Raw genomic sequence first — 12,819 nt, forward strand, 5'->3', positions numbered from 1 at the left:
AAATAAAAGCAGAAGTGGTTTACAAGAAAATTTGTTTTACATGTGACTAAATACAGTGTTATTAAAGTGAATGAATGTTTTTAGAACATTATGGTGAATTTTTAATTAAATTTATTGGGGTGATATTGCTTAATAAAATTATATAGGTTTCAGGTATACGATTCTGTAATACATCATCTTTATATTATATTGTCTTTTCAGCACCCCAACTCAAGTCTCCTTCCATCACCATTTACCACCTCTTTGCCCACTTGTACCTTTTCCTACCCCCCCTCTCCCTCTGGTAATCCCCATGCTGTTTTTTTTTTTAATATATTCCATAAAGGCACATATTTTAAAGATGTTGCTATGGATTTATTTTTGTATAGTTGAATGAGTATGTTCTAATTTTAGCAAATAAATGTGTTCATCAAACTTTGCTGCAATAAAAACCCTTAGTAAAGGTATACATACAGAAGATATTTATAAGAATCCAAGGGGCCCAGTGCACGAATTTGAGCACCTTGAGAGGAACTGTGGGCCACAAGGTTGCAGTGGGCACAGGGGCGGGTGTCGGTTCATCCACCATTCCCCTGCCTGCCACTTCCCACCATGGCCCCTGGTCCCCTGTCTGCTTGCAGTCCCACTGTGGCTCCTCCCACATGCTGACAGTACCAGCCCCGCTCTCACCCACTGATGGTGCAGAGCGACTGGGGCTGGTGCCAGCAGTAGGTGTGAGCGGGACCTGCACCGTCAGCAGGTGCGAGCAGTGGCTGATGCCCCAATCCCCCCTTAGGAGCAGGGGAAGGTGGAAAAATCCTCAGGGACAATAGGGGGTGGCAGCCACCGCTCACAACTGCTGATAGCGCAAAGCGATCGGGACTAGCGACAGGTGCCAGCAGCAAGTGTGAGTGGTGGCTTCAGCATGGACAGCAGGTGTGAGTGGGGCCAGTGCCAGCAGCAGGTGCAAGCTCTGGGCAGGACCACGACATGCAGGAGCAAAGAATTTTTAGTAACTACCAGAGGCTCGCTCTGATGACAGTGACTAGTGCCCCGCCTTGGTCTGGAGCCCCCATTCACCTGCTCCACCATCCCACCATGGCCAATGCCCACCATGTTTCATATTCTGCCACCTGCTGCCAACACCTGCCATGCTTCACGCATGCCCCCTGGTGGCCAGTGCACATCATAGCAACCAGTTGTTCAATTGGTTCTTCAGTAAAAGAAAACCAATTTTCATCAAAATGGAGTAATCCTATAATATGCATTTTTTTTCAAATCATGTCTTAATTACATAAAGATGGTGGTTAACCTACAGGTAATTTATTGAATCCATTAGTATGCCTTTCCATTTAGCCTCTGAAATGTATAAACATATTTTGAAGGATTTGGGTATATTAAAGTCAAGCTATTCAATGTATATATTCAAATATAATTTCTCTACTTTGTGTAAGTAAATGATAGACTGCCCAAAAGCATTTGATGGTATTTCAACATCAATTGTAATTTTATAAGTTTGAGGCACTTAAGTATTTTCTTCACCAATAATATCTGTGCAAATACCTTTCTTCACCATGTGAAATGGTATTCAATTATATGAAAAGTTCCTTAAAGTCATCCTATATAACAAAAGCCAAGGTGGTGTCATGCCCTCGTGCGATACCATCATAAGATGGCGATGCACACAGTGAAGGCGGTGCCTGGTGGCCACTCCGTGTGGTGAGGCATGGGGATCCCATGGTCCTACTCGGCACAGGGGAAGCCCATCTCAGTGTCTCTGCCGCCTAGCATGGAGGAGGCAGGTCCCGGTGGAGAAGACTGGTCTTGGCAGGGGAGGACAGTTGGGGGCGATCAGGCCGGCAGGGTAGCAGTAAGGCGTCGATCGGGTAAATACAAAAAAGTTTGAAGATCTGGCAGGCAGTAATCCCTTTGCCTGCCCGCCACCCCAGCACAGATTTTCCTGGGCCCACCCATACACATGGAAGGAGGATCACTGCCCCACCCAGGCCACAATAGTCCCCTGCAGATGAGGGAAAAGGGGGCTTTTCCACGGCCACCCCCTGACGTCAGAAAACAATAATTATTCTCTCAAAGGAAAAAAAAATACAGAAATCAATTAAAACATTTAAATATGACAAACCAAAGGGAATTGGGTGGGAGAGGCAAGAGAGGAAAGGAATTGAAGTTTCTTGGGAAGAAGGGCCTCCCATGTCCCCCGGCCCATTACTGAATGGGCGTGAGGCCTGGGATCCGAGACTCACACAGTGAGTTTGCAGTGACACAGCTCCTTGTAGATCTGCTGACGAAGTTTGGGCATGTCCTGCTGGGGGAAGCTGAATGGCTGAGACAGGGCCAGGTGCTTGCAGGACTGCAACACAAAGGCGCCACAATCGCTGTCATTATTCTGCCTGGTCGCGTTCGTTTTGAAGTAACCTTTCCAACCTTGATGGAAATCCAGCTGGTTTTTCTTCACTGCCTCTGCCTGTAGATGCTTGGCAATATGCTTAGGGCAGCAGCGGTTTAGGGTGCGCTGCGAGTCAAAATAGGTGATGGTGCGTCGACTCACATCAACAGAGATGAGGGAACAATGCACCTCCAGGGGAATGGGGATCAGCAGCAGCTCCTTATTAAAGATGTCCACGTTTTCGGTCCACCTTTTCACCCCATCATAACCCTTGGTGTGGAGTTTACTGTAAAAGAAGCTGTTGAAGAAATGCACCTTTTCAGGGACTGTGTCTATGACCAGGTTTCCAAACATGTTCATCAGCTGGTCATTGAGCCAGTTCTGTCCATACAAGGTCCCCAAGTCATCCATGGTCAGCACATGCCACTTATAAGCCACTCGGAAGCCCCTCACCATGGCATGGCCTGGCATCCGCTGGTAGGACTAGATCAGCTGTAACACCAGGCCCTTCCTGGAAGGCGTAGAAAACTCCTGCTGGAAAATGTGCTCCAATTTCTCTACCCCCTCATCAGTGCTAAGGGGGATGAGGCTGTTGTAAGTTTGAAGGAATTCATCTAAGATGCTCTGCACGCAGGTCACATGCTCCTCCCACAGGGGGCTATGCTGGCCAGTTTTCTCCCCGGGCCGCTCTGCCCCTTCTGCAGTGTCCTGCGTGCATGTGTGTGTGTGTGTGTGTGTGTGTGTGTGTGTGTGTGTGTGTTCTACACACAGAAAGAGTATTACTGTAAGGAGTTTTCTCACACAGATATGGAGGCTGACAACTCCTAAAATTAATAGTCTGAAAGATGAAAACAGAAAAGTTCATAGTATAATTTCAGTCCTTCCAAATCTGAACCCTGCAAACCAGTGGTGTAGTTCTAGGAGAAAGGTCAGGGGAAAAAACCAACAACACCGAAAGTCCCACCTGGAAAGCAGTTAGGCAGGAGTCCTTCCCTCTCACTCCTGGGAGGGTCAGCCTTTTTGCTGTGTCAGGCCATCAGTGGACTGGAGGAGGGTCATCACATAGGGGATGACAATCTACTTTATTTAGTCCACAGGTTCAAATGCTAATCTCATCCAGAAACATCCTCACAGACACACCCAGAATAATGTTTGAGCAAATGTCGGTGTACCCCTTGGCCAGATCAGGTTAACATATACAATTAGCCATCACAACTCTGTATTTGTTCTCTGGTTTCTTAATTTCTGCAAGTAATTTTGGATAATATCCTACTTTCTTTACACAATTCTGCTTTTCTAATTCTAATTTCTTATGCTGAATACCGAGCTCATTACTGTAAAACTCTTTTCCCTTTCTATTTCAGGAAAGTATGCCTATAAAGTTGCTTATCAGATCACAGATATTTTATATGCATTGCTTTTTAAAAATCTGTATAAGTTTTATATTGGTGAACTATTGGTAAAATAATACTGCATATCAAAAAGAAAAGATTTCAGTGACATAAAATAAGAAATATTAATATATCTGTGTCTTTGGTACTACTAGAGAAGCTCTCTAATTTCAATTGTGTTGGTTCATTTTATCTATCTCAGCTCTGTGAGATGAATTTGTTACACCCTCTTGATCCAATAGAGCTGTAAGTACACCACATGTACTTGAAAAGAATTGGTATTTTTCAGTTATTCATGAAGTGGTTCTTTAAAGCTGTTGGTCAAACTAGAGATTATACTCTTCAGATCTTTCAAAGTTGTTTTTTGTTTGTTGTTTTCAGGATCTATCAATTGCCAAGTATATAAAAATTCTCTATGATAAAAATTTTTCAATTTTACCTTATAATTCTTTTGATGTATGTATTGAGACCATATTATTAGCAACATATAGTTTAAATCTAATAAATATTCACATTCAATTGAAATTTTATTCTATTGGTTTGATAATATTACTATCTTATAATATATTGTAAATTTTTTAAAAAATATTTTATTGAGTTTTTACAGAGAGGAAAGGAGAGAGATAGAGAGTTAGAAACATTGATGAGAGAGAAACATCGATCAGCTGCATCCTGCACACTCCCCCCCACTGGGGATGTGCCCGCAACCAAGGTACATGCCCTTGACCGGAATCGAGCCCGGGACCTTTCAGTCTGCAGGCCGATGCTCTATCCACTGAGCCAAACCGGTTTTGGCATATATATTGTAAATTTTTAAAGGCAATGATCATCAAAAGAGATTTAAAAAACTGTAGCTGTAAAGTTAATGGGAAATTGTATGGATATAGGGTGCCAAATGCTACCCACAGTTTATGTCCTCATTAAGAAGGAAAACAAAACTATAAAATGCAGGGATCAGGTTTTTACATCCTGAATTTACTGATTAATCTTAGCATCACTAGATGAGCCAAACAATGTTAAAATGTAATTTAATCTTTGGAATGTTGGCCCATCAATAATGATAAATTCTGGACCAAAACTAGCCCTAGAATTAAATTAGAGAGAAACATGCAGCATCTACAAGTCAGGTTTTGGTTGTTGTTGGTGGTAGTGGTATCAGTGTTTCTATTTCAGCCTAAGATGCTCTGGTTTCATTCAAGTGTGGATTTCTCTGAAGTTTTCTGGCTTTTCTCCCATGTCAACCCTCTAAGGACTTATCAATAACCAATTTCTGAGTATTAGCGATTGAACTTACACATCAGTTTCAGAACATAATTTGAGATTTGTGAAGTCATGGGTTAGGCCCTAATGCTTATCTATAGTCTACAGAATGAGTTTTCAGATGATACTTGCCTGACAAAGCCTTCTACTATACAAAATCAATCCTATATAATAAAAGTCTAGGTGGTGTCGCGCGATAACCTCATGCAACATCGTCACAAGATGGCCACCACAATGTCATCACAAGATGGCCGGCAGGGGAGTGCAGTTGTGGGAGATCAGGCCGGCCGGGGAGGGCAGTTGGGGACAATAAGGACAGCAGGGGAGGGCAGTTGGGGCAATCAGGCCTGCAGGGGAACAGTTAAGTGTCATTCAGGCCGGCATGGGAGCAGTTAGGGGGCAATCAGGCTGAAGTGGTTAGAAGGAATCAGGCAGCAGGCAGGCAAGCAGTTAGGAGCCAGCAGTCCCGGATTATGAGAGGGATGTCCAAATGCTGGTTTAAGTCTGATCCCATAGGGGTTGAGCCTAAACTGCCAGTAGGACATCCCCCAAGGGGTCCCAGATTGGAGAGGGTGCAGGCTGGGCTTAGGGACACACCCCTGCCCCCATGCAGAATTTGGTGCACTGGGCCCTAGTCTATATATATAAAAGCCTAAGCAACTGTTACAACTGGTTGATGGGTTGCTATGATGTTCACTGGCCACCAGGGGGTAGTCGATCAATGTGGGAGCTGCCCCCTGGTGGTCAGTGCACTCCCATAGCTAACCTCCCATTCTGGCCAACCTCCCGTGGTCCCTCCCCCCAGCCAGCTGGCCCTGATAGACCGGTTTATGTTTATAATTTCTAAAATTGTAGAACACTAAGTAGCACACAAATGACATATGTAAATATAACAAATTAAAGTGAAATACATTAGTGTCAGGTTTCCTTTCCATGAATGTAATTTTCAGTATCTTAAGACAAATTTGAATATGTAATACTTGCACCTAATTACTTATTTTAAAATCTCTTCCACTATTTCTAGTTTATTAGTTTTTTTAAGAATGATTACATTATTATATATCATATATCATACACCATACATCATATATCATATACACTAGAGGCCCGGTGCACAAAATTCATTCATTGTGGGGGGTGTCCCTCAGCTTGGCCTGCACCCTTTCCAATCTGGGACCCCTCAGGAGATGTCTGACTGCTGACATCACTCTCTCAATCCAGAACCACTGGCTCCTAACCACTCACCCGCCTTCCTGCATAATGCCCCCAACTGCCCTCTCCTGCTGGCCTGGTCACCCCCAACAGCCCTCTCCTGCTGGCCTGGTTGCCCCTAACTGCTCTCCCCTGCCAACCTGATTGCTCCTAACTGCCCTCCTCAGCAGGCCTGGTCGCTCCCAACTGCTCTCCCCTGTCGGCCTGATCTTGCCACCAACTGCCTCTGCCTCGGCCCCCACCACCATGGCTTTGTCTGGAAGGAAGTCAGATGTCTGAAAGATGTCTGGTCAACCTGGTCTAATTAGCATATTACCTTTATATTAGTTTAGATTATATTATTATATATTATGTATTACATTATACACATTATCTCGTCTAATTTGTACTCATTTTCATAAAGAAAAGATTATATTATTTGATCAAATAAGGAAAACTTGACCAGGTTATTAATGGACTCAATCAAGATCACACAGCTAATCTGGGATTTGATTATATCTCTTCAGAAAACAAATTCAATGTTATTTTAATTATACCTCACTTTCCTGTTGTTTTTTTTTAAGGAATACTATTGTAATAATTTGAAATATTAAAATCCACTCAATGTAACCCAACCTATAAATACAGAATTCATTTTTCCTCTCAAAAATGCATGATCTAATTTGTTTAGAGAAGTAAGAAACTACTAGAAGGCTGCTATAAAATGCATCTCCGATATAAAGAACCTCAGAGAATAAAAAGGCACATCTCTTTTACACCTTTAAACTGGAAACATCAAAAGCATCTGGAAATTGAATTTTCACAGTAGGGGCTAGAAAGGAAAAGTAAGAAAATGAAGATATAGTACTAAATTATCATAATTCACCCCAAGTGTTGAAATTTTCAGAATGGCATATTTATAATGAGTATAAAACCATGTATTCACAAATTTCTAAAGGTAAAAAGTCTTGATTCAACATCATGCTTATTATAAAAGGAGAATAAAAATAAAGTTAATTTTTGCCAAGTATTCTTATTTTTTTCTAATATTCAGGTAAACATAAAAAAATTGTATGTAGGAATATATACTAAATTTTTTTGACAAATTAGGTGAGGCAATTATAAGACACAAAAATTCGCCGGAACCGGTTTGGCTCAGTGGATAGAGCGTCGGCCTGCGGACTGAAAGGTCGAAGGTTCGATTCCGGTCGAGGGCATGTACCTGGGTTGCGGGCACATCCCCAGTAGGAGATGTGCAGGAGGCAGCTGATCGATGTTTCTCTCTCATCGATGATCCTAACTCTCTATCTCTCTCCCTTCCTCTCTGTAAAAAATCAATAAAATTAAAAAATATATATATATTAAAAAAGACACAAAAATTCATATAATAATTGCCAAATAACATTGTTCACTAATAACAGTTTCATATACAGTAGAAAATTTTATGAAAATATTTTATAATTTCAATTGAAAATATTGGTTGTCACAAGTAAACATGACATAAATATATAGAAATACAGATATTGCTAAAAAGACACAGGTTTATTAATGTTACGAATTTATAATTTAGAGAAAAATAAAGAAATTACAAATTAAGTGTAAAATAATAAAATTCTAATTTCCTGGGCAGTTTTAAAATTTGATATTTCAAAATTCCAGCTAAAATAAGCAGAGCTAGAAAAACAAAATGAATAACTACAAATTTTGCAAAGTACCCCATTTTTGTAATTCACATACACATATATTCATATACACAAATATTCACAAAACACAGTTTACGTTCTATGAAATTGAAATATTAAAAAATTAATGTTATAGACATACATAATTTAGTTAATAAGAATCAAGATTTATTACTATTTCACTATATCTATAAACTAAGGTAATGAGAGAAAGAAAGAGAAAAAGGAAACATAAAGTACTTGGACATAATGGTCAAACTCAGTAGGACCATGTATGCAAAACTGAATATAATTACACATCCAAAATAAGATATGCCTCTATCTCTCTTAAAAGACCCTCACAAGTTAGTATTACAAATAAATAATTTTAAATGAGGTTCTTATTTCCTTTAAGAAAATTTTATAGTAAATGGAAGACATATCCTGTTTCAGTCAATGGTGGGTTTGATTTTTGTTTTGTTTTTTCATAGTTTAAGTACAGAGAGGCATCCAAACTCAGCAAAGGGAGTTTACACTGGAGGAAATTATTCATCCCATCAGATGTCATTAATCAAGAACCAAGTAGGTTACCCTATGAAAAATTCTTTAAACAACATTATCTCATTCTGTACACTTTAAACTTACATAGTGTTGTATGTCAATTATATGTCAAAACAATTGAAACATTATCCTTCCCCTAATAACTCTAACACAGTGGCAACTTTTACTCAAACCCTTTAACTATATGACACTCTCTTTTTAAAATTGATTTGAGAGTGAGAAAGAGGGAGAGAAATATCCATGTGAGAGAGAAACATTATTTGGTTGCATCCTGTATGTGTCCCAACAAGGGATCAAACCCTCAATGTGGTATATACCTTGATCAGGTATCAAATTCACAACCTTTTTGGTGTACTTTGGACTATGCTCCAACCACAGCCATCTGGCCAGGGATATTATATATCTTATATAATAAAAGCCTAATATGCAAATCAACCAGTGGAAAGACTGGTCGCTATGATGTGCACTGACCACCAGGGGGCAGACGCTCAACACAGGAGATGCTCCCTGGTGATCAGTGTGCTCCCTCAGGGGGAGTGCTGCTCAGCCAGAAGCCAAGCTCACGGCTGGTGAGCACAGTGGTGGTGGCGGGAGCCTCGCCCGCCTCTGAGGCAGTGCTAAGGAGCAGTGAGCCGAGTGGTAAGGAGCAGCTAGAAGACGGGCGGTAAGGAGCAAGGGCTCCTGAACTGCGAGAGAGATGTCTGCCTGCAACAGGGTGCAGGCTGGGCTGAGGGACCCCCCTGAGTGCATGAATTTATGTGTACCAGGCCTGTAATTTTTTTATAAAGTACATTTTACAAAAGTAAATAAACACATTTATTTGCAGCAAGTGGAAAATCTAAAAAGCACAGAATTTAACCTTCACATGCACATATTTTAAACTCTCTGAAATGGAAATATTAAAAATTAATGTTACATACTTCCAATATTTCTTTAAAGAAACATGGTGCTATAGTTACACCTAGAACCAATCTCAAACTTTCTTTTTAGAGTTACAAGTTTAATTACAATAAACTTTGCTAAGCATTTCTTCATACTTTACAATTATCTTTTAAGCTGTCTTTCAAACTGAATTTAGCTGAAAATGATCTTTTTGTCATTGTTTTTCTGTAGTTTATGAATAGCTCATTATTAAACAACAAGAGGCCCGGTGCATGAAATTCGTGCACTGGGGGGGAGGGTGTCCCTTAGCCCAGCCTGCACCCTCTCCAATCTGGCACCCGTTGGGGGATGTCTGACTGCCCTCTCCTGAGAGCCAAGTTGTGGTGACCTTCTTGTGACCACATGAGGAAGGCCATCTTGTGACCACATGGGGCAGCCATCTGGTGTGATGGTCAATTTGCATATCACCTCTTTATTAAATAGGATATATTGCTCCATTATAAGGTTTTATTTTCATTATTATTTCACTCATTAAATCTCTTCTCTGTTGTTTTGTCTTTCTTATTAATTTCAGTTGCAAAATTTTTGGTTGTTTATGAATATTACATCTATAATTTTATTATCATAAACTCATTTTAAATTTTTATTTCAAGGATATTCTTGTTTCATGAGATAGGAAAAACTTCACATTTCAATTTTCTGAAATAGTTTGAATATGAGTAGAAACATGTTTTCCTTCATGGTTATGAAATAATTATTAGCAAAGTCCTGTCTGAAGTCCTAGAGTATTCTTTGTGAGAAAATGTTATGAGCTACTTATGTCATACCTTCAATGGTTACAGGAATAATTTCGTTTCCTACATTTCTTCAAATCAATTTTTGATGGCTCATTTTTTTAAGAATTAGTAAAATTTATCTAAAGTTTCAAACATACTAGAATAAAGTTTTTAATAATATCCTCTTTAACTTTTTGGTGACTAGGTTTTGTGATATCCCATTTTATTGCTGTAGTATTGTATTGTTCTTTTACCCTTTTTTTGTCTCACTTTTTAAAGCAGTATTTGTTATAATCTCACACTATGTTTGCAGATTTATCTTGAAGAATTGAACATCTTAAAATTATAAAGAATCTTTATTAATTATGTCCTATGTTTTCTATACAATAACTCTATTAGATGTAAATTATATATAGTAGCCTAATTCTGATGTTTTGTTTCTGCTAATTCTAACTCATGGTTAGTAATTTTAATTGTTAAACATGATTTTAGAGTTGGCATTCACTCTAATATGGAAATCAACTGTTTCCTTGAGATTTAAGAGTTTGGCTCTCACCAATAACTTTTTCTTTCTTTCTTCCTATTGCCTCCAGGATATTATTGCTCAGGGTAATCCTTCATGTTAATTCATTATCTTGGAATTTCTGTTCAAACCCCAACACACCTTAGGGAAAATCTGTAGTTACAAATTGTCAAAGGAAACTTTATTTTTCTTAATCAAAACCAGATCAGGACAGAGTCTCATTCATTCTCATTCTTTGATACAAAGAAATATGCTTGTCTCTTGTAGACCCTTACAATGAACATGCAGCCCTTCTAGGGTAATGGATTAATTCATAAGTCTCATTTTCTATTCTGCGACTAGTTTGTGCTCAACGTTTCCTCTCCTATAATTATGAGACCAGAGAAAATCGCTGCCCCATAGATATCATAAGAGGCAACAATACCTCAAAATTATCAGGTTCAATGCCTTCTGAGATTTCATTTTCTTGAGAAATCAGGTGTGTAATTAAAAGAAACATCAGATTTATTCTGCATTTTTAGAAATTTTGCAAGAGAAGATATTTGGGTTATTTATTAATTACCAGTGGTAGACTTCTGTACTTACTTTTCTAAGCCATAAATCTCTAGCAGATTTTTTTTTTTAGATTCTTTACTGTTTAAAGCATTACATATAGAATTACATATGTTTCCTTTTTCCGCCATTGAACTTTCTCTGGCCACCCTCACTCCCCAGCACATACCCTCAAATTCTAAGTGTTTGTATACATTGGTTATGCCTATACGCATGCACACAAGTCCTTTGGTTGATCTCTTACCACCACCACCCCACCCTCTGCTGTGTTCCCTCTGATATTTGACAGTCTGTTCGATGCTTCTCTGTATTTGCATCTATTTTTGTTCATCAGTTTGTGTTGTTCATTATATTCTACAAATGAGTGAGATCATGTGATATTTATCTTTCTCTGACTGGCTTATTTTGCTTAGCATAATGTTCTCCAGGTCCATCTATGCTGTTGCGAATGGTATGAATTCCCTCTTTTTTACAGCAGCGTAGTATTAAATTATGTAGATGTACCACAGTGTTTTAATCCACTCATCTGCTGATGGACACTTGGGCTGTTTCCAAATCTTAGCTATTGTAAATTGTGCTGCTATGAACATAGGGGTGCATATATCCTTTCTGATTGGTGTTTCTGATTTCTTGGGATATATCCCTAGAAGTGGATTACTGGGTCAAATGGAAGTTCCATTTTTAATTTTTTGAGGAATCTCCATACTGTTCTCCACAGTGGCTGCAACAGTCTGCATTCTCACCAGCAGTGCACAAAGATTCCATTTTCTCCACATCCTCCCCAGCACTAGTCTTTTGTTGATTTGCTGATGATAGCCATTCTAACAGGTGTGAGACGGTATCTCATTGTTGTTTGAATTTGAATCTCTCAGATGATTAGTGACTTTGAGCATGTTTTCATATGTCTCTTGGCCTTCCTTATGTTCTCTTTTGAAAAGTGTCTATTTAGGTCCGCTGCCCATTTTTTGATTGGGCTGTTTATCTTCCTTTTGTTAAGTTGTATGAGTTCCCTGTAAATGTTGGAGATTAAACCCTTATTGGAGATAACATTTGCCCATTTTTTTCTTATGTTTAAGTCATTTGTCCATTTTGAGTTTATTTTTGTGTATGGGGGTCTAGTTACATTTTTTGCATGTATCTGTCTAATGTTCCCAACACCATTTATTGAAGAGATTGTCTTGACCCCATTGCCACCTTTGTCAAATATTAATTGAGCATAATGTCTTGGGTTGAACTTTGGGTTCTCTGTTTTGTTCAGTTGGTCTATATTTCTGTTCTTGTGCAAGTACCAGGCATTTTTGAAAACAGTGGCTTTGTAATATAGCTTGATATCTGGTATTGTGATCCCTTCAGCTTTGTTCTACTTTCTCAAGATTGCTGAGGCTACTCCGGGTCTTTTTTTTTATTCTATATTAATTTTGGGAGAGTTTGGAGAGTTTGTTCTATGTATGTAAAGTATGCCATTGATATTTTAGTGGGGATTGCATTATCAGTCGATTGCTTTGGGTAGTATGGACATTTTCATAATGTTGATTCTACCAATCCACAGTATATACATCCATTTGTTTATGTCTTCCTCTATTGCTTTTTTCAATGTCCTGTAGTTTTCTGAGTACAGTTCTTTCCCGTCCTTAGTTAA

The 12,819-nt window shown here is 39.1% G+C and overlaps 1 long non-coding RNA gene across 1 annotated transcript in view; it reads right to left on the minus strand.

Annotated features, from left to right (window-relative positions):
• LOC107182125 overlaps nt 1-2,218 on the minus strand; it is a 24,676-nt gene extending 22,458 nt beyond the window's left edge. Inside the window, exon 1 of the long non-coding RNA XR_001512851.1 lies at nt 1,874-2,218. This is a non-coding gene — a long non-coding RNA (uncharacterized LOC107182125). The remainder of the gene's footprint in view (nt 1-1,873) is intronic.
• Between the last annotated feature and the right edge of the window lie 10,601 nt (nt 2,219-12,819).

This window comes from Myotis davidii, unplaced genomic scaffold (genome assembly GCF_000327345.1).
Source record: "Myotis davidii unplaced genomic scaffold, ASM32734v1 scaffold273, whole genome shotgun sequence".
Lineage (NCBI taxonomy): Eukaryota > Metazoa > Chordata > Mammalia > Chiroptera > Vespertilionidae > Myotis > Myotis davidii.